The following is a 24024-nucleotide window of genomic DNA, read 5'->3' on the forward strand; positions in this document are numbered from 1 at the left end:
TAATATGATGAACAATGTTAGTTAAAATGTACCATATTATTTAGTTGAATATAAAGCTAGCTTCTGTTCAAATAAACTGATATAATTTTCCAAAAACTTAAAACAAAAATAAAGTCCTAGTAGGAAAAACAGAGGATACAAGGTACAAATAATAACTTGGTATGCATTATATTTCAACTCACATTTCTTTACCAAACTTGGAAAGTACTTAGGTTCTAGATGTTCTGATGGCAGATATAAAATACTTATTCAAACAAATCCAAATTCCAAATCTATCATATTTTTAAATGGTTGATAAAATTCACTGCCAAGTCTCAGAAGTTCTTAAACTTGATTACTTTTTGTATTTGAGCCAAAAGAACAAATTTGAATAATGTTAACTTGGGCAAAATTGTGAAGTGTATACATAAACACTCCACTTCTTAAATAACAGCCCTGATTTCCCCTGAAAATCGCTCTTCTAACTTGAGAAGCTCCCCTTGAAAACAGGGCGGGGTCTGAGTCACCGAGAATTAGGAAAAAGCAGCAGCAGCATTTTAAAACAAGACTAAATGTGGTTTTAAGTCTCAACATTCCTTGATTAATAACCCCAAACTTTAATGAGGCAAAAACAGATTGATGGGTTGCAATTTTTTAATGTAAAAACGAAATTAAGGAAGTTTAGTACAATATACTATCACCAATATAACCTGCTCCAGGAAGGTTTTGGTCTCTACTTGTAAAAAATAAAACTAATAAAAGGGCATTTCCTCTTAAAGCTTCATAGAACAGACTTCTACACCGATATGGGAGTCAAACATCATACTCTCTAAGCACAATTTGAGCTTGAAACGGAGGCCAGATGTGTGATTGTGTCTTTTTTTAAATTATAGCCATAAGTATTTTAGGAGAGAAAAATGGTCATTCTTCAAATCACACTCAGTATATTTTTAACAGACTACCTCTTGGTAAGAACCTGATGCCCCCAAGTAAAAGGCAAAGAAAGACATAGTTATGCTCAGTGAGCAAAGTCTAATGTGAATCCCAACTAAGCAGAGTCTTCCTTTCACAAGAACCTAGCCTACAAGGGCACATAAAAATCAAACACTGAGAAGAAATCCTTTTTACACATAAAATGATCATCGAATCCTAGACTTCCCACTTCCTGAAACCAAGTTTAAGTATTGTGTGTTTTAAGTGTTGAATTTTAACCTTTGAAAAATCAATGTCTAATGGGTAGATGAGAAACATTCACAGTGTATGCAGTTCTTTCAAAATCCTCATCCAGGGCTGAAACCACATAGGATCAAACTAAGATTCTAGGTTTTTTCCCCCAACTTTAAGGTATTGTCTTTGATGCTACATAATGGAATCAAATGCACTGAAATTAGAACAACGGGCTGTGCAATTAAATTGTGAACTAGAAAAACAAACCAGATTTCTAATCTATTAATTACTGGGTTAGTAATAACAGTAAAATTGATTTCCCCCCTAACAATAAGTCTATGTAATGGTTTGAAAGCTACTTACATACTTTACAAAGCATGCTAATCATAACTTTGTGGCATAATGTCTCACCCCTCAGCCACTCGTTTCATGTTCAACTTCTGTTTCGTGTCATGTAAAAGACAATGCTGACACCTTCAACTGTAACGAAGGAGAAAAGAAAATCCTGGAAGGTGACTATCTTGTTATGTAAAATTAATCAGAATTACATAAATCTAGGTGGAAGCGTAACTGAGTAAAACCTAAGCAAGGCACACGGACTGTTCTGTTGGGAATCAAAGGGATACAGTGCTCTCAACAGTCATTGCTCTGTAACTGGTCTGAAAAGATAAGGTTGCTCTGTATTTACATTAATAGCCTGTCCCTTCTCTGTTCTAAAACCCTTGCTGCTTATTCTGCACTGCAAAGGGAAAAAAAAAGCAACTAGGGACTTTTAATAGCAGATGACTGCAGAGGAGCCACGCTCACCTTGCAGATGGAGCTTTGTTGTTCTGGAGTGCAAAGCAGACCTTTAGCTCAAAGTCATTGCTAATCTCCGGTGTACAATCCACATGGTGCACTTAACCCTAAAACCCATGAGGCAAAACCGGAATGTCTGCTCCTAGTGACCTTTCCACGTCCCTCAGTGTGGCCGCGCTCAGGACGTGGACGGCTGCTACACACTTGATGGCAAAGTTCTAACATCCCTTTTCATGACAGTCCATCCAAGTCAGCATCAGCACAGAGACAGTGAAAAAACATGCACGGGGAATATCAAACTTATATCTAATGTTTACAAGCAGCATCTTAATGCCTAAAGACAAAAAGGACATCCACAATTCAGATTCACACTGGACTTCATGATAAATCAGTAAAACAGAAAAGGAAATCCTCCATGCATTAACGACCAACGCATGCCCTAATAACTTCACTGATCAATATTCGATTAGAAATTACATTGTATTAAAAAGTTACTAACAAATCGTCATCTATAACTGGTACTGAAGCAAGAACAATCAGTGATGTATGAAAATCCTGCTTTGAAAAGTGAGCTCTTTTGATTTATGGCGTCTCCTTTGTTAATAAAGAGAAAGAAAATAAAACGTACACAGACAGGGCTTCTCAAGTTTGTCTTGTCTTCCCCTTAACTTCAAACACTGGAAGCAGAAAACTCTTTCACTCCTCCCCCTGAGGTCTAATCTCTTTCAAAAAAATAAAATAAAATAAAAAGCCGTTTTAAAAAGAAGAAACAATAAATGGAGTGACAGGGGGTGAAGGAATGAGGAGTGTGCCCAGGGAGAATAAAGGGCGGTTTTATAACAGGAGGTATTTTGTTAGCAAGTGACTGGCAGGTCTCCTCCAAGTTAGAAAGAATTCCATCCACTCTCCCAAACTGCAGAGGCCAAAAATGTCTAGTCTAATAGTTCTGAAATCCCAGAGTCAGGAAAGCCTGGGGGGAGGGCGGAGAACGAGTGAGTGGGGGAAGGGGGAGAGAAAGACCAGCAGGAGAAGAAAGAACAAAAGGAGAAATCCAAGAAAGGGGAAGGGAACCAGAGGACCCGGGAGGCCTAGGAGTGGGCTCTGGGGAGAGCACGACCCCGGGAGCAGCGAGGCAAGCAGGGCAGGGCCATACTCTGCAGCGCCGCGCACCATGGACAGGGCTCCGCGCGGGCGCGGCCCACACCCCTCTAGAGGGCGGCGGGAGAAAGAGCGAGCGACCCCGAGCTGGCCCCGTCCCGCTTCGGTGACCGCAGCACTCTCCGGCCCTGCGGCCCCAGTGCACCAGGCCCTGACCCGGGAGGGGAGCGAACAGCACCATCTGTGCCCATCTCTAGCTCCCAACGCCCGCGGAGAGGCACTTCCGAGCCTCGCCCGCACTTGGGGCTACCATCCTGCTACCCAACCTCTCCTCCGGATGGGGGTATGCATGGGGCTCCGGGGTGAGTTTCCCAGCCACGCAGCGAGGGTGGACACACCTCTCTCCCGCTGCCTCTATAGGACCCCCACCGCACATGGGCACCGACTTGGGACCCCCACCTAGACCCCGCCCAGCGCGAGGGTCGCATCCAAGGCTCCGTGGCGTGGCCAATGGGACCTGCTGGAGATCGGGACTGGGGTAGGGACATCTTCGGCAGGTATGCCCCAAGAAAGTTGGGCTGGGGGCCTGTGTCGCGGAATGGCAAGAGAACTCGGGACCTGCCTGGAGCAGGTGCTTCCAGCTGCCGCCAAGTCTCAAAGTACAGTCAATGCAAAGGCTTGCTGGCGCTTTCTCGAGAGTGGGAAAAGTGAGGGTGGCTCCAGGCAACTGCGTCCCCAGGACCCACGCAGGGCAGAGGCAGCGGTACGGAGAAAGAAACGTATATCAAAAAAAAAAAAAAAAAATGGCCAAGTAATGGGGACTTCTCGCCTGGTCTGGTACCAAGGATGAGGGACCAGAAGCGTGCTAAAGCTTCTGCCGGCAGACACTCAGTGTGGCAGGGGACCAGAATCGCTTTCCAAGTGGGGCCAACATAGAATATTGCCAGGGCAAGAGAATCCAAAGGCCAGAAGGCAACTCTAAGCTGGGATGAAGACAATAGGACATAGGAGCCCCTGCGCACCAGGAGGCGCGCGGGTGCTGGAGCGGGGTGGGGTGGAGGCAAGTCCTGTAACTAAGACACCAGAGTGAGAATTCCTAGTGCAAACTCGCGACCCCTCCCTGAAGAAATAAACAAAACAAACAAAAAAAATCGGATTAAAGTACAATGCGAGGGGACGAAAAGCACAGAAAACTACAAAACCTAGGAGTTATCCTGCCTCACCCTTCCTCGAGCTCGCCTTGGCCCAAAGGCGAAGCCAAGGAGACCCTGTGACCAAGGCTCGCAGAAGCAGGCGCGGTAGACCAGCTGGCCAGGGCGTCTGGCCCCGGAGTCCGACCGGGGCTTCATGCCTGTTCAGTTTCTTGGCCGCGCGGTGTGGCACCTCCCTTCCCGGGTGCTCAGCCCGGCCCCGCAGCGGCGCGGGGGAACAAAGGGACCCGGCGCCGCACGCCCCACCCCGCTTGCAGCCCGACCCACCCGGGACCTCTGCATACCTGAAGCAGGGCTGCCAGCAGCGGCAGCAGGGTCCGCGGCGCTCCCGCTATCCGGCACATGGAGGCGGAGAGGGGCCGAGCGAGGAGCCGGAGGCGGCGGCGGCAGCAGCAGCGGAGCACCAACAGCAGCGCGGAGACGGCTCCGGGCAGTAGCCACCCCTTCCCTTCCCCTCCCCTCCCCACCCCCTTCTCCGCTGCTCTGCGCTCCCCGCCAATGAGAGCGAGCTGGTAACAAATAGCGGGCCTCCGAGTCCGCCGGACTCGCACCAGGAGTAATAAAACAGACGGGAGATCAAGGAGCTGGGGAGGGGGCGGGGAGAAGGGCGGGCGTGCGTGCACGCCGAGCAATGTGTGTGTGTGTGTGTGTGTGTGTGTGTGTGTGTGCGTGTGTGTGTGTGCACGCGTGTGCGTGTGTGCGGGCCGCAGCGCAGGCGGCTGGGCTCCGGCCGGAGTGCAGCGGCAGCCCCAGAGATGCGGTGGCCCGGGGACCGAGGCGGATGGAGGATACGGAGGTGGAAGCCGGGCGGGTGGCGCTCTCAGGAGCTCCTCCAAGCGAGCTTTCGAACCCCGGCTTTTCCCTTCTCTGGGCGTCCTCTCCAGGGCCGAGCGGTGCGACAAAGCTTCCGGGGGTAGAGCGCCTCGGGGGAAGGGCGCTCGCGGCCGTGCGCGTTGCGCCCACAAAGGGCGACGGTCCCGCTGGCCAGGCCTCCGCGGCGCCCCCTTCCCTGCTCTCTGGCCACTTGGAGACTCTGTTCTCCCTCTGCGGCCGCGTGGGGGGGGGGGGGTTGTCACGAAGGAGGGGGGGGGGGATGCGCGGCCGCAGTCGCGATGGCCGTGCCCCTCGCCGCTCGCGCGCGTCGGCACTGGCCGCCTAGTCCTCGCCACCCGCGCGCACCGCGAAGGGTCTCGGTTGGCGCGACCCGGGCGAGCTGCAGCCGCTCTCCCGCCTGGCCGCACGCGCCGCCCGGGCCTCCCGGTCCCCTCCCGCCGCCGCTGCCGCCGCCGCCCTCGCCCCCGCCTCCCTCCTCCCGAGCCTCCCGCCCGCGTCGTGGCCAATGGGAGGCCACCGAGCTGCGGCGGTAGCGGGCCGGATTCACGGCAGCCGCCCGCCCCCGCCCTGCCCAGCGCTCGCTTTTCCTTCTGCTGCAGCCCGCGGGGGTCGCCCGAGGGGTAGCTGGGGTACACCGAGCGCCGCCCAGCAGGTGGAGGGCTGCGGGAAATAAAACTACTTGCGCAGGAACTTGCTTTAGCGGCGGCCCAGTGTTAGGTCCGCGGAGGGGAATTGGTGGCGACTGAGAATCCGGGGGGGAGGTGGGGGGGAGGAGGAAAGGAAGGATATCTCTCTCCTTGGTAGCCTAAAGCATGCGTTTTCTGTTTTGTCATTCTTTCGCGATAGGTTATTTTTCCTGGCACTGCCAGACACAGCAAAGTAGCAACGCAAGCAGAGCCCATCCTAGCCATTGTTGTCTGAGCATCCTGCCGGCAGGGGAGCCCAGGCCAGGCTCCTCTCTGGTGTTCGCACCTCTCCAGCCCCCCGTCATTGCGGATGTACTGGAATGACTCAAGTTTCTGTGTTCTTGTTTTGTTTTCTGCCCACCCCCCAGCCCCCCCGCACGTACACAGTGGGAATTTGAGAGTGCGTGCAATTTTATTTGAAATCTCTGCTTTTATATTTTTACCGGTTCCTGCCGGTAGTCACATTTCTAGGCTAACATTTACAGGGACTTTGATACTCCTTCCTGCAGCACTCGGCAGCAATTAAAAATAAACAGAAGCTCAGTGAAAATAGGATCGGAAAGATAAAATGACTGCTGCAGAATTCACACCAGATTAAGGATTTTTGTTTCCTTTGAGACAGGAACTTGAAAGTGTGAAACTTTACAAGTTTGGGTCACAAGCATTTTGTGGAATGGTAGGGGGCAGGGAGAGAGCGCTTGATTCTTGCAAGGTAATAAAACGGCTTTTTTTTTTGTCCCCCCAGAACCTTGGCTTTATGGAGATATTGAGGGGTGTTTGCTTTAGAGGTGAATAAAACAGCCTGTTTTATATAAGCGTTGCAACACATTTGAGATCAATTAGCTTATTTGAAGTAAATGAATATATTCTGTCCCTATTGCACTCTCTTCAGCTTTGGGCAACTGAAATATTAACCTTTGAATCTGAGTTTCAAGACACTGATCATTTAAGAATTTGATGATGAACCTGGAAAAATCAAATACTAATTTCTTTGACATAACTGATGCAGCTTTTAATAATGTACGATTGCTAGTTAGGCTTTTAAATTTTTAATATTAATTGGAAGGCTTATTCAATTTTAATTAAAACATAATATTGCAAGCCACGTTTTATGACACTAAATTTTTTCGTGGCTTTCTTCTCAAAAAATAAGAAAGGTCATGTTAATTAAATTTCAAAGATGAGATGAAGGGCTTGGGCTAATATAGTAATCAGGGCAGCCTGTTCGTTTCCTTTTTTTTTTTTTTTTTCTTCTAAATGTTATTGCCATAGGACTGCTAATGGGTAGTAAAGTTATCTCGCAATAGCATGTTTATAAATTCCATTTTTAGGGAGTCTCTCATACAGAAGACATCAGTCTGGGGGAATAGCTCCCATGTCCACACCCAGTGACTAAGCTAGGCACTGGCCTTGGGACCTTCCCTGCACTCCCTTCAGCTGTAACTCTTGATGTTTATTGCCATGATTAAAGTTACAATGGACTATACCTTGACTAATTTTTGCTTTAAACATCACAGCCCCCATAAATTAAGCTTTTTTAAAGATCCCCAAATCTACTTCTGAGTCGCTGTCGTGTTGGTCTCTTTCTCTGGGAACAGCAGTTCTGTTTTAGTTCATTTTTTTAATCGCTTGAGTAAGCACTCTAAAATCTAGTTTGCTTATCACTTCTCAGAAGTAGTAACTGGATTGGATTCTTGTCTGACTTTAAGTTGATCACCAGACCAACTAAACCGTTTTAATTGGTTTCTGATTGCAAGAAGGACTAGCCTGGTCTAATACCATGTTATTGAAGATTACGTGCATCCCTACGATGCTAATAAACTCATTCTAGTATCGACTGTTACAGCCACACAGCATTTCCTCTGTAACACTGTTCTCAGTATCATCCGACGTGCATTTCTTTCTCTAAACCAGTGATGGTCCCACCCCCAGACAACTATTCCCTGATCAGAATATTGCCCGTCTAAAGGCTAGTTTTCCTTCCTTTATTTTATTGAACTTCAAGGATACAAGGGGCTTGCCAGTGACCCAAAGAAACGATTGGGCAATATTAGTTTTGCTAAGATGGAGGAAGATTAGAAAAATGATACAAGTGAAGACTGGGCTTATAGACCAAATCAATCTTAACTTCTATTTAATGATCTATAGCTTATAATAGATACAATTAATACAGGAGGATGCCAAATGTGTATGTATGTATGCTTATCATTGTTGACAAACTAAATCAGTAGCGACTCAGTCTACAGAGGATGTAGATATCCACATGATTCATTTGCAAACACAATTTCAAAGCAAAATCACAACAAATCTTGCTTTGTGTTTTCTCAGACAGGAGACACTAAATGTGCAAATGCCTGTTTTTTCGGGGTTTTTGTTTTGTTTTGTTTTGTTTTGTTTTTTTTGTAAAAGGTTCTCGCTTTGAAAGCAAATGCCAAAGAGTAATAGTATAGTCTGTAGCTTCCTGTCCTCCATACATCCTCTGCAGACATGCCTTTAGGGCAGGGCTCCCATTGCCCAACAGAGTTCTTCCCAAACATTGAATAGAATCTTTCCCTCTCCTCCCAGACCCCAGGGGAAACTAGGTTAACCCTTTTCCCTTACAAAGTACCCTCAGATTTCACTTTTCTTCCCAGTTAACTTCAGTCTGAATTAAAGCTGACCTTCCTTGGGTAGCATCCCTTTCATGGAGTCCCTGAATGTTATATGTGAAGCTGTAGACCTGGTTTGTGCAGCCCCTCCTTTTGTAGACAGGGAAATCCGAGTGTAGGAGATGACCTCGTGCAGGCGAGGACTCAGAATGGCAGCCATATTATCCTACTGCCACTTTTAGCCTCTGTTTTGCCTTATTCTGGGGAGTCCCTTTAGAAAGGTCCACTACATGGGACAATCATTTTGTTTTTCAAAATCTGTATGAAATTGGGACTAGAACTCAGCTTCTTGTCCCTTGCTTCCCTCTCAGCTTTCTGGCATGATCTACCTTGCCTTATTTAGTGTGATTTTAGCGTTTGAAGATCCATCTCTTTGATAGAACCTGGCTCCTAAGCACATACCAGTGGCTCAAGCAGAGAAGTTATGATCTGTTCTGATACCAGAACAGAAACATGACTTTAAAAAATATGAAGCATTCTGGTTAAAATATATTATTTACCCCTTTCAGTAGTTGCAGATGAAACTCAATTACCCACATGGAAAATATAACAAAGTAATTTGAAGTACGCATGGTCAAGTGAGCTACGAAAATCTGATGAGCAGTTAAGCAGAGCAGAGTAACTTGCAAGCAACCCCTGGATTACAGCGGACTTCCTTGTGGAAAACAGAAGACATAACGCACAGACAGAACTCCACGTTCAAGGACACATGACTTTGAGTATGTTCCCTAACAGCCCAAAGGCTCTTGTAGTTCCTTATTTCTAACATGAGAAGAAGTCCAGTATTGTTTAGGAAATATATGAAGACAGAGGATCACAGCTGGACTTCTGCATTTAACATCTGTATATTAAATTTGATGACTTCCATGCAGGACCCTGAGGGCAGTTACTCAGGATTTCAGGTAATACTCTTCCCATGTCCCCAGTTCTGTCTTCAGTGTTTTTCTCTGTTGTGTTTCTTTTTAAGATTTAAAAAGAAAATTAAGACTGGAGAGATGGCTCCGTTGGTAATGCATGTGCCTCCAAATCTTAGGGACTAGAGTTACATCCCTAGATTCCATTTAAGCTGTGAGGATCCGCCATCGTAGGTGCAGAGAGACAGGAGACAGAAACAGGAATGTGCTGACCAAGTACTAGTGTGGTTGGCAAAACTGTCCCTATCTTCTTGAGTTCGTCTGTGCCCACTTGCAGAAGATCACCACAGCAAGACTTCCTATTAACTTCCCCCACTGAAGAAGGAGCAGGGAGGGTCAGAGGACGCTCACACAGATAGGCAGCTGTGGCCCCCAACTAGCTGTATGCAGCACTGATCTAGCTGCACGTGGTCCAAGGGAAGGGCTGGAAGTGTCAAAGCTTGGGAGGGCAGTGAGCACCCTTTACATGGGCATTCGTGTAGCCATGTTATGCATCCATGGGGACTCCTCATCTATACAAGACTTTCCAGTGTGGCTGCTTTAAAGCTCTTGACCATAACCCCATACTCATTGTTCTGTCAGAAAGTCTAATAAGCTCGCTGGTTCTCTGGGGTGAACTCACTGGTACCTTAGGAGGAAGGGTGGACATTGTTTATGTCTCCCTCCAGGGAAGGAATTTTAGTAATACCATGTCTCAAACAAAAGGTGGAAAGTATGGATTGTCTTCTGACCTCTACAGGCACTTACCCCCAACACACACATGTACACCCCTACACATGAATGCACACACACACAATTTTATTTAGTTTGTCCAAGCTTTAGTGAACAACAAAATCTGCCATATAAAAAGCGATGCTCAGTAAACATTCTATGAACCAATAGAAAATTGAAACTTTGGTGACTTTATGTAAACATGCAGAAACACAATTCTGGCTATATCAAAATATTCTATTGAAACAACAACACATTCATTATCTCTGTATTGATTTATATGTTTAAAAATTAATTCATTTTAAAATTGTTGCAAGATTTGACAAGTAACAGGACAGAACCAAGAATTTTTTGCTTAGACCCTTCCTTTTGTGAACCTGATTTTATTTATTTATTTCCTGAACCACTTCTTGCGTATGTGCTAATCAAAGGCAAATTGCAAACATAATCCCTAGAGGTCACTTAAAGATGAGCCCCATTTAAGAAAATGGGATTCCTTTGATACCCCAAAAAAAAAAAAAAAACCCTACTTTCTGTACCGCAAGCATGGGTATTTATTTATGGGGTGGGACCAGCACTCAGGTTACTTAACAGCCAGAGGGTCTATTTCTCAAGGCAAACGGAACTGGAAGAAATAAAACCAATCCCTCTGAACTCTTTGGTAAGGGTTAGTTGTGCCAAACTTTTGCCCTTGTGTCCTTTTAAAGGCAAAGATCTGCCTCCGGGAGAGTTCTGAAATACAACTGTCGTTGTGTAGTGAACAGTAAAATGTATTTAGTGTCTGGGTTTAACACTCATTATGCCCTTTCCTCCAGTGAAGATTGACGTAGTTGGTTAAAGTATTGGTGTGGACTCTGGAGACCAGATTTGTCTTCCCAAAGCTATGGCTGGTTGGATGATCTTAAGCGTTTCATTTAATTTCTCTGCATTTTCTTATCTACCCCATGGAAACAATGCTACCTTCCCTTAGGGAACACTGAGAGCAGTAAGAAAATGTCAGTAAAACCCATTTAGTTCTTTAGAGGAAAGGGCTAGATAAGGCTGCAGTATTCTTTAAGGCTGTGGATTTAACTGTAAGAGGAGTAATTCTCTCACATCTAAATTTAAGTCACACTTTAATGATGGGGTATCATCAAGCCAAGGAGTGCTTGCTAAATCATTCTCGTATCCACAAATGTTTAAAATAACATATTTGCCTTTCGAACTATAAAAGCAGCTTTCACTGATCGTTGGGAAAATCCATCATTAATTTACTGTATTCATCCACAGATTATGTTTCTTCTTCCTTATATTCTAGCACAACCATAGTAGGCATAGCCTAGGTTTAACTTTAAAATGGTAGCTGAAAAAAAAAAACATAAAAAGGGAACTGATGAGATGGTTCAGCAGGCATAAAGTACTTGCTATGTAAGTAAGAGAACTGAGTTCCTATCTCCAGCACCCAGGTAAAAGGCAGGCATGGTGACTCACACCTGTAACCCCAGCACTAGGAAACAGAAACTGGAAGAACCTGGGGGAAGAGGGCTTTCTGGCCAGTCAGTCTAGCCCAAATCAGTGGGCTTCAGGTTAAGTGAGAAACCATGTCTCAAACAAGTAAGGTCGATGGAGATTGCGCAAAAGGACATGAAAGAGACCAAATATGAGTGGAGTGAGAACAGACTTAGCAGAGGGATGGGGCAGGGGGAGGACAGGAGAACCATAAAACACACTTTGTTTTAAAAAAAATGTCACGCAGGATGGTGGTGGCGCATGCCTTTAATCCCAGCACTCGGAAGGCAGAGGCAGGCAGATCTCTGTGAGTTCGAGGCCAGCCTGGTCTACAGAGTGAGATCCAGAACAGGCACCAAAACTACACAGAGAAACCCTGTCTCGAAAAACCAAAAAAAAAAAAAAAAAAAAAAAAAAAAAGTCATAATGATGTTTAACATGTATGCTGGTTTAAAGAAAAAAAATGTAAGTTGGAAAAGTAATTGAAAAAGACACCCAATGTCAGTCGCTCTCCTCCATATACTTCTACATGGTCTAGCACTGTGTCTGTCTCTCAGGGTCTGTCTGTCTCTCTGGCTCTGGCTCACTCTCTCTCAACAATATTTCCCTTAATCACAGAATAAAATGTATGCCATGTGATCCATTCTTTATATAGCAGCTCAGAAGTGTTGAGTGATTATCACAGAGAATCATCATTTTTGGGAGCTCTGTTATTGTTTTTTTTTTTTCTTTTTTCACAAACATGTTTGCAAGAAATGGGAATATTCTCATTTTTAAACTTGTTTTGACAGCCAATAATAAACATGTTTGCGTTGAAAGTTAATTTATTAAAGCTAGATGAAATGTAAATCTTTTTAGAGAATCCTGGAAACAAGCAAGGACTGAGCTTATAGAAAAAGGCTTTTGAAGTGTCAGGTCATTAATGCCTTTCATCAGGGAGTGAAAGGGAGGGGCAGAGTCAAGGGCACATGGATACAACTGCCCAGCAAGGACAAAAGTTCTTGAGGATGCTCTCCAAAGCAGAAAGGGCTCATGAAGCCCATGGCCAAACTTAGGAGTGCTGAAGTACTCCTTATCTTAGAGACTGCTCAAAAAAATATTTGACCAGTTTTCAGAGTGAGTCACAAAGGAAAATAGGACGTGGAATTTGGACAGCAGCATGGGGTAGCCTTTCGGAACTGATAAAAAGCCTACAGTACAGGGCCACAGATACACAATCCTGGTATTTCAGTCTGTCCTTTCCCGGAATTTGCATGTTGCTTGATAAGAGCAAGTCACAAACAGAAAGGGAGTTTCTCACCAGATGCCTGCTGCTGTGCATTGAGTGGGCTATTCTCTGATCCAAAACTATGACTTAAGCAAGTCGTAGCTACCTACTCAAGCTCCCAGCATCCTACCGCTGACCTCTCAGCAGGATGTGGTCACATCTTGTCCTGGAGCTTTTTTGTCACTCAGAAGTGGACAGGAATGCGTTAATGGAAGCAGATACAAGTCGGATTCCTAATAGTTCTCTCTCTCTCTTTTGAATTCCCCTTTCTTCTGTAGATATTTCTAGATTGTTGATGCTTAATTTTCTTATCTCTCTCCTCCCCACCTTTGGCCTTCTCTTTCACAAGACTGTTCTGAAGATTCCTTCCACTCATTCTTCCCAGCTTTTTATTGTACATATGTGAATGGTCTTTATTTCCAAGAATCTCTGGTGGCTCACTTATGATTTCCTTTATTGAAATTGCTCTTGTATTATTAATGTAAGAGCTTCTTGAGTCTTCATATTACTCAAAGGAGTTTTTGTTCTGTTTTGTTTTCCTGTCTCCTGCTTTACCTTAGCATCTTCTTTGATGCTTTCCTCACACTGTAGTATTTTGTGTTCAAGGCATTCTTGGGGCTGGAGAGATGGCTCAGCAATTTAGAGCATTGGGTGTTCTTCCAGAGGACCCACACTCAATTCCCGGCACCCACATGGCAGCTCGTAACTATCTGTAATTTCAGTTCCATGGCATCTGGTGCCCTCTTCTGACCTATGTGGGTACCAGGTATCTACATGGTGAACAAACACACACATAGGCAAACACCCCAACACATAAAGTAAAAATAAGTAAGTCTTAGAAATAAAGACATTTCTGGTAAGTGGTAGGCAGGATTTCACTTAGTACCCCACCTTTCAGTACGGTACTACCTGCCTCGGCTTATTGGAATAATGAATCCAGAGCCTACAACCAGAGATTTCTCAAGTTTCCTGCTCCCAGAGTTTTCTTGGCATTTCTCATTCTCATGGGGAAGAAGCTACCAGTCTGCACCTCATGCTCCCTGGATCTATGTTCCTGGGGCTAGCTAGCTCTGTATTGTCAAGTACAAGAAGTTTCTCAGTTCAGACTCAAGCCCCTTTGATATAAAACAAATAGTGTCATAACCACAGATGACCTTTTCTCCATATCATTTTTGTAGTCCCTCCAGTTTTCATCTTTTGAAAAAGAATTAATGCATTTTATAATTATGTATTTCATATATTATAACATAATAATTATGAAAACCATTTTCAAAGTACTAGATATGTTGAAGCAGTCCAAGGAGGTACATTCACCTTAATGAGTTCCACTTGAGCTTGTTCTAACGAAATCAGTCCTCAATAAAGTACTTGTCTGCATAAAATGAAGAGATTTGTGTTTCTGGAAGATAGTAAGAAATGAAAACTCAGAATAGTAGTAGTCCAAACCTAAAATCCACAGTACAAGGGAAAGAAATACTTAGTGACTAAAGTATTGGATGTGATGATCTTCCAATCTCTGTTGTTGTGTCAGACTGTGTGTGTTTATATGTCCTAGGAATTATTTACTGGAGGACCTATTGTGTGTCTTATTCAGGGGATCCTATTCACCCCAGATGAGACAATGTCAGGCCAAAAATAGCATTCATCTTTCCAATGAGTTTTATTGGGATTGCTTACAGGAAGACCACGAGGGAAAGCTAACTTGTAAGAGCTAGGATGATTTGGGCAGCTGCATCACAAACGTGGCCCCAGGTTACCCGTTAGATGTCTCCCCAAAGCAGCATCATTACAGTTGCATGTACAGCTTTCAGGGAGCGCCTCCTGTGAAGATTCACCTGTTCCTGGAGAGCTGTTGACTGCTTATAGGAGAGCAAGAAAGGGTCTCCTAAGGCTTGTGAGATCATGAGCCCCATAAGTAAGTATCCCTTCTCCACAGGAAGTGTTTCAGCTGAGAAGAAACTACACCACAAAAAGGATCTGTGTGAAGAATATGGATCAGTAGATGTTTTTACTATCCATTGTCTCAAATATCCCTTATTTCTGTTAACTCTTGATATTAAGGATTGTAATTAAATAATTATTTGTTCTTCATTTTAATACTATAAACCTTCTATTTTTTCACTCAAGCATTGTGTAGTTGAATTTTATCATCTTGTTATCCTCATGGCATCACTTCCCCTAATAGGTAAGACTTTAATCACATGATGACTCCACGCTTAGAGTTAAGATGCTGAGACCCATTTTATAAACCCAGATGAATCAGTCAATGTTTCAATAGACATTGGATTCCAAACAGTTAAAGATGTGTCTCATGGACATCCTCTTTTGCCCTACAGTGGTGACCTGGCTACTGACAAGTAGATTATAGGAGAGAAAAGAAAATTTTAATTTCTATTTAAAAATACATTTCTTTAAGAAGAAGTTCTTCCAGTTTCTGTTTGTTTGTTTTAGTTTGCTTGTTTGTTTGCTTTTTACTGCTTATGTCCAAACTAAAACACTTAGCTAAGATTGAGAACCAACTGTGAGACCCATATCACACTTGTTTCCTTTACCCTTAGCTAGCTAGAAGACAGGCAGGCCTTGGAGCAGCTGTGAGGATTGTGGGGAAGGATTGTGGGGAAGGATTGTGGTACCAGCGAGTGAGCAAGAGCCAGATACCTGATGGCTTCAGCAGGAGATGAACTCGATGTGCCTGAAAGGAGTGAAGAAGTAGAGTTCTGATGGAAGAAAAAGCATCCTCAGACCGAGTGAGGAAGAAACCTCCCAGGTTGGTCAGCCCAACCTAAGCTATCCAACCCAAGCCTTAGGCAGAAGTCTTAAAGGTGGAACGCACTATATTTGTTTCAAAATAAATATGGTCACCTATGCATCGCACACCTGCAGGATCTCCTTCTATTTTTTCACTCAAGCATTGTGTAGTTGAATTTTATCATCTTGTTATCCTCATGGCATCACTTCCCCAAATAGGTAAGACTTTATCACATGGTGACTCCACGCTTAGAGTTAAGATGCTGAGACCCATTTTATAAACCCAGATGAATCAGTCAATGTTTCAATAGACATTGGATTCCAAACAGTTAAAGATGTGTCTCATGGACATCCTCTTTTGCCCTACAGTGGTGACCTGGCTACTGACAGTACACCAGAACTAGATTATCAACACAGGGAAAGTTACACAAATCAGATTTTAATAATCTTCATTGTAAATTAAAACAGCATGGTCACCCTAAATGTTTAAATAACCAATAGCATAGTTATTATTTTCCCAAAAATGAATTAACTCTGTGGCACTGGAGCGATTCAGCCAAAGGTCATGCACATGCTAGACTATCATTCTACCATTGCATCACATCTCCAGACCTGGATCAACCTATTGTATTGACACATGGTCTCACTGCCCAGGCTGGCCTAGAACTCCCACCACAGAACAGGCTGGTTTTGAAACTATAATCCTGCTTCCATCACTGAGACTGCAGATCAAGGCCCTGGCAAATTCTTACTTTTGCTTTCAGAATCTTGAACATGAAAATGACATGTTCTATCCAGTTACTATTATTATTCGTCTTTTGCTTTCATTTTGAAATACCGGGATTTGGCACCATTCTGCACCAATACGTATTTTTCTGTCTCTTAACCTGAGCTAGGATAATACTCAGGCTTTGTGATGGAAGTAATAAAGAACATTTCCATTTATGCTGAGTCACATTACAGTATCTTAAAAAACAAGCAAGAAAAACTGTAAGGAGGGAGTGCGTGACAGGAAGGAAGAAAAAGCTCGCTCTGTGCACTGATGCCTTCTCTAAAAAAGCTTCCCTTCCCGGTCAGCCTCTTAGGAGGGGTGGAGTGCTGCTCTTCGGTGCAGCCATCAGGAGGTGCTCAGAGTTTGGGACAAACTCTTCAAACCGTCACGGTTCCTTGTTGTCTAGTTTTTATGTCTTGTAAGGGTTTGTTTTTAATTTTAGAAATTTCATTTCACTTGAATTTACCACTTGTAAAAATTGAGAAGCTGACAGCTCTGGGAAGCGAAGCTATCCAATTAGTCCAAAAACACCCAAACGTTTCTGTGGCATCTATCATCACAGAATACCAAAAGGCCCTCTGAAAAACATATTGGGTTAAGAGAAAAACATGTACTCAGGAAGGGAAAGCTTCCTGGATATTCTGCGCCAGAGACAAAGAGTTGGTATTAACTGGGGTGAAGCAGGGGTCTTCAGAGAGTGCCCCAAGGGTTGTATCTAATCTTGTTAAATAGAAGGGCTCGTTTATGTTTTGAATATGCCTACAGGGTATAGGCATCTTTCACCTGGCAGGTTCACAACTATGTGTTATAGACACTTTCAGACTGGTAATTATTCTTTCTCTTCTCACCGTATTTTGTTTGGCTAGAAACTAATGTTTGGCTCAATGTAAATACACAGTGAAGAAAGGCAGCTGGGGACACTAGACCCTGTCTGTCCTTGATTGGTTTCCATTGGTTCCTACAGCCACGTTTGGGGCAAATAAAGGACTTTAGGTTGCTTATGTATATGAGAAACTGGAGGTTATGGGTTTCCAACGAATGCTACAATCATGAAATACTGTATCTTAATTAGTTAAATGACATAATGATCTCTTCAGAAACATTGTGTCAACTGTCAAGTTTAAAGTGACAAAGACTCACATAGATTAAAAAGGGAGTTTTATTCCATACTTAAAGAAACATATGCATAACTTTTAATGTTGTACAACTGAGAAAAATAGGAAAATACATATTTTTTAATTGTGATTGCTTAAGGTACATTCCTAGAAAATGGGAACATTTATTTTGACATCTTTTGCACCCAACTCTCAGTAAACCTGAAGTCCTAGGCCTGGACAAATGCAGCATTAAGCCTGTACTGAGCAGTGGAGACGGTGACACCTACTGGTGAGCTGGGAAATCGCATCCTAGATCCATAAGACAGTGAATGGTCCAGTCACCTATCTGAAATTCAAATATATGCTAATAGGTTAGCACTAAATCTCTGAAAAAGTCGTTTTGGAGCATGCCCATCAGTTTAGAAAAGCTAACGTGTATGATTTTTAAACATATTCCCATAAGTGTCTTAAAGTAAGGAAGGTTTCACTCTTGGAGGGCCACTATAAACTGCAGATTTTTAGAGGAAATGATGAGAAAGTGAAAATTAAGTCAATTATATAACACCATCATTTATTAATATCACAATGTGCAAAGGTTATCAATGAATAATTCTAATCTTACCCAGCGATTTGGAGTGTTGTCATATATTAAGGTCTATTTTAGGATGTCTTTTCCTATCCATTGATAAGTTGGTTTTTTTTTTTAATTTGGTATTTATTTATTATAGCTTTACAACACACTTGTTAGATGCAAAAACATATATTATTATGATTATTATTATTCAGAACTTCTCTGTTATTCTTTCCTGATTCTTTTTCCAGAAAAATGTTTACAATTGTTTTGTTAAAGCACCTCATACCACATTGGGTTTTTGTTTGAATCACCATTAAACAAAAAAATTTAATATGATAAAAATTGAAATGTATAAAATATTATTTGACCTATAATTTCTTTAGATATCTCAAACATATTTGGAATTTTATTGATAAGTCAAGATATATCAGGGATGTTTATATGGAAATTGTAACCTGAGACTTTACATTTTTGATACAACAAAAATAAAATAATTTTTTATATGACTATATTTCCACATTTGAGAATACCTGTATATAGGTATACCAATGTTTTTGTGTCTTTGTGCTTGTAATAAATAGAATAATTGTCGTACATTTCCCATAGAGTAATGTTTTTCATTTTCTTTAGATGCAATTTGCAGTTGAACTAAATGTGTAGTGTGCCTCGGCTCTTCATTTTTATCTTAGTTCTGAGGTCACTGGGTGAAACATAATCATGTTTCATGTAATTACTACATTTTTCAGATTTAATGGTAGCCGCCTGTGGATTTTACCATTTGAAATATATAATTATGACAGTTTTCAAAAAAGTTTATTAATTTTGGAGAATTTCATTGAATACATTATTCATATTAATCTCCCTTCCCCAACTCCTTTCAACTCCTCCCACACCTCTCTATTCACTAACTTTATGTATGCATGCTCTGTCTCTCTCTCTCCCTTCTCTCCCCCTCTCTCTGTGCATTATCTCTCCTCTGTCTCTCCCCCCTCTGTGTGCATTATCTCTCCTCTGTCTCTCCCCCTTTCTCTGTGCATTATCTCCCCTCTGTCTCTCTCCACCTCTCTGTGCATTATCTCTCTGTCTCTCCCCCTCTCTGTGTGCATTATCTCTCCTCTGTCTCTCCCCCTTTCTCTGTGCATTATCTCCCCTCTGTCTCTCTCCCCCTCTCTCTGTGCATTATCTCTCCTTTCTGTCTCTCCCCCTCTCTGTGTGTATTATCTCTCATCTCTGTCTCTCCCCCCTCCCTGTGCATTATCTCTCTTCTGTCTCTCCCTCTCTCTGTATTATCTCTCCTCTGTCTCTCCCTCTCCCTGTGCATTATCTCTCCTCTCTTCTCTCTCTCCCTCTCTGTGCATTATCTCTCCTTTCTTTCTTCCCCCTCTCTCTGTGCAATATCTCTCCTCTCTGTCTCTCCCCCTCTCTGTGTGTATTATCTCTCCTCTCTGTATCTCTCTCCTTCTCCCTGCCTCTCTTTCAGTCTCTTGTGACTGTTAGTCACATTGATAGCATAGTCTGTGCTGATGTCACTAATTATGATGTGAATTTTATTCAAGGTACTTTTTAAAAATGTCAATGATCATGTTTTTCTTAACTGATTTAATAATTTTATAAATTGATAAATTATATAATACCGTTTCCTTCTGGATTCTTGAAATCTTGAAACTAAAATGGGAGTGAATGAGATTTGTGGGGTGCTGTGGGATGTTCTGTATGCTGTGAATGTGTTGCTCTGATTAGTTGATAAATAAAAAGCTGATTGGCCAGTAGCCAGGCAGGAAGTATAGGCAGGGTAAACAGACAAGGAGAACTCTGGGAACAGGAAGGCTGAGTCAGGGAGCATCATGTAATGGTGCACAGATAAAGCCATGGAACATGTGGCAACATATAGATTAACAGAAATGGGCTGAGTTTAAGTGTAAGAGCTAGTCAGCAGTTAGCCTGAGCTAATGGCCAAGTAGCTTTAGTTAATATAAGTCTCTGTGTGTTTACTTGGGTCTGAGCAGCAGTTGGGATCAGGCAGAACCAGAAAAACTTCAGCTACAGTGGAGGATCTGAGCACCCAGCTCAAGAGAATGACATTGACTCTTCTGTGCCTGACAGCAGAATGCCAGAAGATGAAGGAAGGATTGTTGTGGGCTGTTTGTACACTGTGAAGATGTATTGCTGTGACTGGTGTAATAAAATGCTGAATGGCCAATAGCTAGGCAGGAGAGATAGGAGGGACTTCCAGACAGAGGGAGAATGTTGGGATGAAGAAATGCTTAGTCGCCAGCCAGATTCAGATGAAGCAAGATGGGCAGTACAAAGTAAAGGTAACTGAGCCATGTTTAAAAAAAAAGTAGATCAAAAGATACGGGTTAATTTAAGTTATAAGAGCTAGTTAGGAACAAGCCTGAGCTAAGGCTGAGCTTTCATAATTAATAATAAGTTTCTGTGTCATTATTTGCGGGCTGGTGGCTGATGAGAAACTACTATGACAGCAGATGATGGCTTCCTCTCTTGATGCTGACATTTATGACATGATTCCAGAAGCCCTGGAGATAAGCTTCTCCTTACCTCTATTGGAAAAGCCTGCTACAGTGGGATCTGCTAATATTCCCTGATCTCTTTTGTACCCTTTCTTCCTTCCTCACATCTCTGATCTAGTTTTCCACTATAGACTAAAACCCATGTATTCTAGTACAGTGGTTCTTAACCTATGGGTTGTGACCCCTGTAGGGTGGGTCGGATGACCCTTTCACAGGGGTCACCTAACAACATCAGAAAACACAGATATTTATATTACAATTCATAACAGTAGCAAAATTACAATTATGAAGTAGCAATGAAAATAATTTTATGGTTGGGGATCACCAAAACATGAAGAACTATATTAAAGAGTCACAGCATTAGGAAAGTTGGGAACCACTGGTATAGTGCATGCAATTTTTGAAATAACCAAAACATACTCTGATTATCCAAATAAAGTGTGATATGCTTGGTGGCTTCTAGAAGAGAATTTTTTTTTCATTTTTAGATTTAAGTTTTTTCTGTGTTTGTGTTTAGTGCTGGGGATTGTTCCATCCAAGGCTTCCCACATGCTAGGTAAGCACCGTGCCACTGAAGATCTCAAGTCCAACTTTTACGTTTCATTTTGAGACAAGGTCACTCTCAGTTGCCCCGTCAGAACTCAAGCTCTCCAACCTCATGCCTCTGTCTTCTGATTAGCTGGCCTGTGCCTCTCGAACCGGCTCCAAAACTACTTTTTCTCACAGTTCCGGGTCTTGAGTTCCGGCATTAAGGTGGTAGCACTCACTCTCAGGTATGAACCAGGGCTCAAAGCCAGAAAGAGTTCTCAGTTAATGGATACTGTCTCTTCTGTGTGCTTACATAGGCTTTCTGCGGGGTATAGGTACAGATAGACTTTGTTTCCCCACCACCTCTTCGGTCTCCTCTAACTACTCTTTTTTTTTTTTTTTTTTTGGTTTTTCGAGACAGGGTTTCTCTGTGTAGCTTTGCGCCTTTCCTGGAACTCACTTGGTAGTCCAGGCTGGCCTCGAACTCACAGAGATCCACCTGGCTCTGCCTCCCGAGTGCTGGGATTAAAGGCGTGCGCCACCACAGCCCGGCTAACTACTCTTATTATAGCCACCAGTCCTATCAGATTAGGAGCCCACATAAGGTCTGGTGCCTATTGTCTCACTCTGGAGAGGGGCATCCTGTTGTCTGTGCTGTTGGTGTTTGACTAGCCTTCGATCAGTATGACCTCTTCAACCTCCACCCCTACTGTTGGGTTGCTTACAACCATGAGCTGTACCCAGCTCAAAGTGAACCCATGAGTAATGCTGGACAAACTCAAAGCACAGAAATCAGATAATCCGTGTAGAGTGAGGTACTGAGAAAATTTAGGGCAGCCAGGAGCCAACTCTGCATCAAACTCCTTGACCCCCAGGCTTTTCATGTCCTTGGTGGTCAAAGCCACACATACATACGAGTTGATGTCAGCCCAAGTCCCTTCCAGAAATAAACAGTTTGCAAATGAGTAACAATTTGCCACAAAGGATTTGACTCTGCAGTCTGGCATCTGGGACATTGTGCTGTGTAGCTATGCTGCCCAGAGGACAAATTCTTCATAAAGAAGCAGAAATCGGTGTAGCAAAGCTGCCGGGGGTCTTTAGGGAATAATATTAGTCTCCCCATGCAGTCTTTGCTCATAAAAATCTCTCTGCAGTAAAGGAGGCCTCGTGGTGATAAGCATGACTTTAATAGATTAAACAGGGAACCGTGACCCTTGAATTTAGCTAGAAAATAATAATAAATTTTGGACTCTAATATGATAAAAAAGATTTGATGTGCCTTTTAAGAATGTAGAAATAGAGAGGTAATCACCAGGCTAATTATCTTCACCATTGTTTTGTCTGTTGTGTGTGTGTGCGTCATCAGAAAGGGAAAAGATGGAGGGGGTGGGGCTAGGCGACATGATTTTTAGGCACACTTTTCTTTCAGGAGCATACTGAACTCAAATGGTTTGCTCTTTTCTGATTTAAAAATAATGCTAGACCTTTGATCAACAGCTTTTCACAGGATGCTAAACATTTGGGGTGAAATGAGACATTCTTGCATATACTTAACACAGTTGCTCTTTTAGAGGGCCTGCTAGGATTTATTTTTGATGCCTGAATTGCATGCTACTTTCCCAATTAAAAGCTCATGGAATTGCCACAATAACACTCCCTTCCCTTCCTTTCTGGAAGGCTTGCTCTCCTGTTCTTCTGTCTCCTGGTAAATTCCTCCTTCACAGGACATGCCTAGGTTAAGACTCAGCCAATATAGTTGCCCCTGAAGCCCTGGCCAGTGCTGTAGGGGTGACAGTGGTGCAGAGGGAGTTTTGAGTGTCAGGCACACAAGCAATACATTAGAACCCTTACTATACCTGCAGCACACTCCCCTATCACAGTTCTCACTCCTAACCTGTGCTAACTCAACTCCCAAGCAAATCCGGCCCCAAAACAACCCAGCTTTTTCCAGCCAGCAGAGGGTGAGGGGAGGTTTACCTCAGCCAAGCATGCTGTCTGTTTGCTTCTATTGACAGTTCAAAGGTTTAAGCAGTTTTAATATAAAATGCCATAGTCTTTTAAAAGTCTACTTCTGTGCTTTTATTTTTCCATTTACTGCTATTAGTATATCATCTCTATTTTTAAAGCCTGTGAATAACTTACATGTATAAACTTTATACTTAAAGAACAGGGAAATACACTAACATTATAGAGAAAAACATTTAAGAGTCAGCCCATTAGTTTAGGATCTACTAAATAAACTTGTATATAAAATGGAATTATAATTATCATCATTAAACATTCTTTTTCTGGAACGGATGAATCTACTGACGATTGGTTGCTACTTTTCAATTTAAGTGAGTTTTGTGTTAGTATCTTTTCTTTATCCTTGAAGCTGAAATATTAAATAAATACAAAAGCTCTTGGGTCAGAAGGCCACTCTCACTGCAGACAGAAATTTTAGCTAATAAAATGGTTTCTTGTGACATAAAAGAATTGTAATTATGCTTTTTGTTTTGCAAACAAAAAGAACAAATTTCTTCAAAAGTTCTTGTCACAATATTAATTATATACTTTTATAGCCTTAAGATATATCAGAGAAGTTATTATTCATAGTTCCCTAAATAGTGGATTAACATAAAGATTCCAGTATAGGCAGATATTCTTTTCTATAGTACTACAATGATGACAAAACTCTTGTATACTTAGAAATGTTTCAAACTATGAACACACGCCTAAGCAGAATTACCTTCTTTGACAACTGAGCTAATTGTAATAGTTCTGTTACTCAAAAGCCTATTCATTGGATGTAAAGATCATTGCCAATTAAAAATGGACTCATATTAACTCTTCCATAGGGAATGTCTTTTACATACCTTAAACATAACTTTATTCTTTTTCATACAGCTGAATGTAGACTAAAAACTACATGTACTCTCAACAATACTTACACTGCGGCATTAGATCAGAGTGGTAGACACTGTGAAGTTTAGA

The sequence above is a fragment of the Peromyscus eremicus genome, chromosome 19, assembly GCF_949786415.1.
Source record: "Peromyscus eremicus chromosome 19, PerEre_H2_v1, whole genome shotgun sequence".
NCBI lineage: Eukaryota > Metazoa > Chordata > Mammalia > Rodentia > Cricetidae > Peromyscus > Peromyscus eremicus.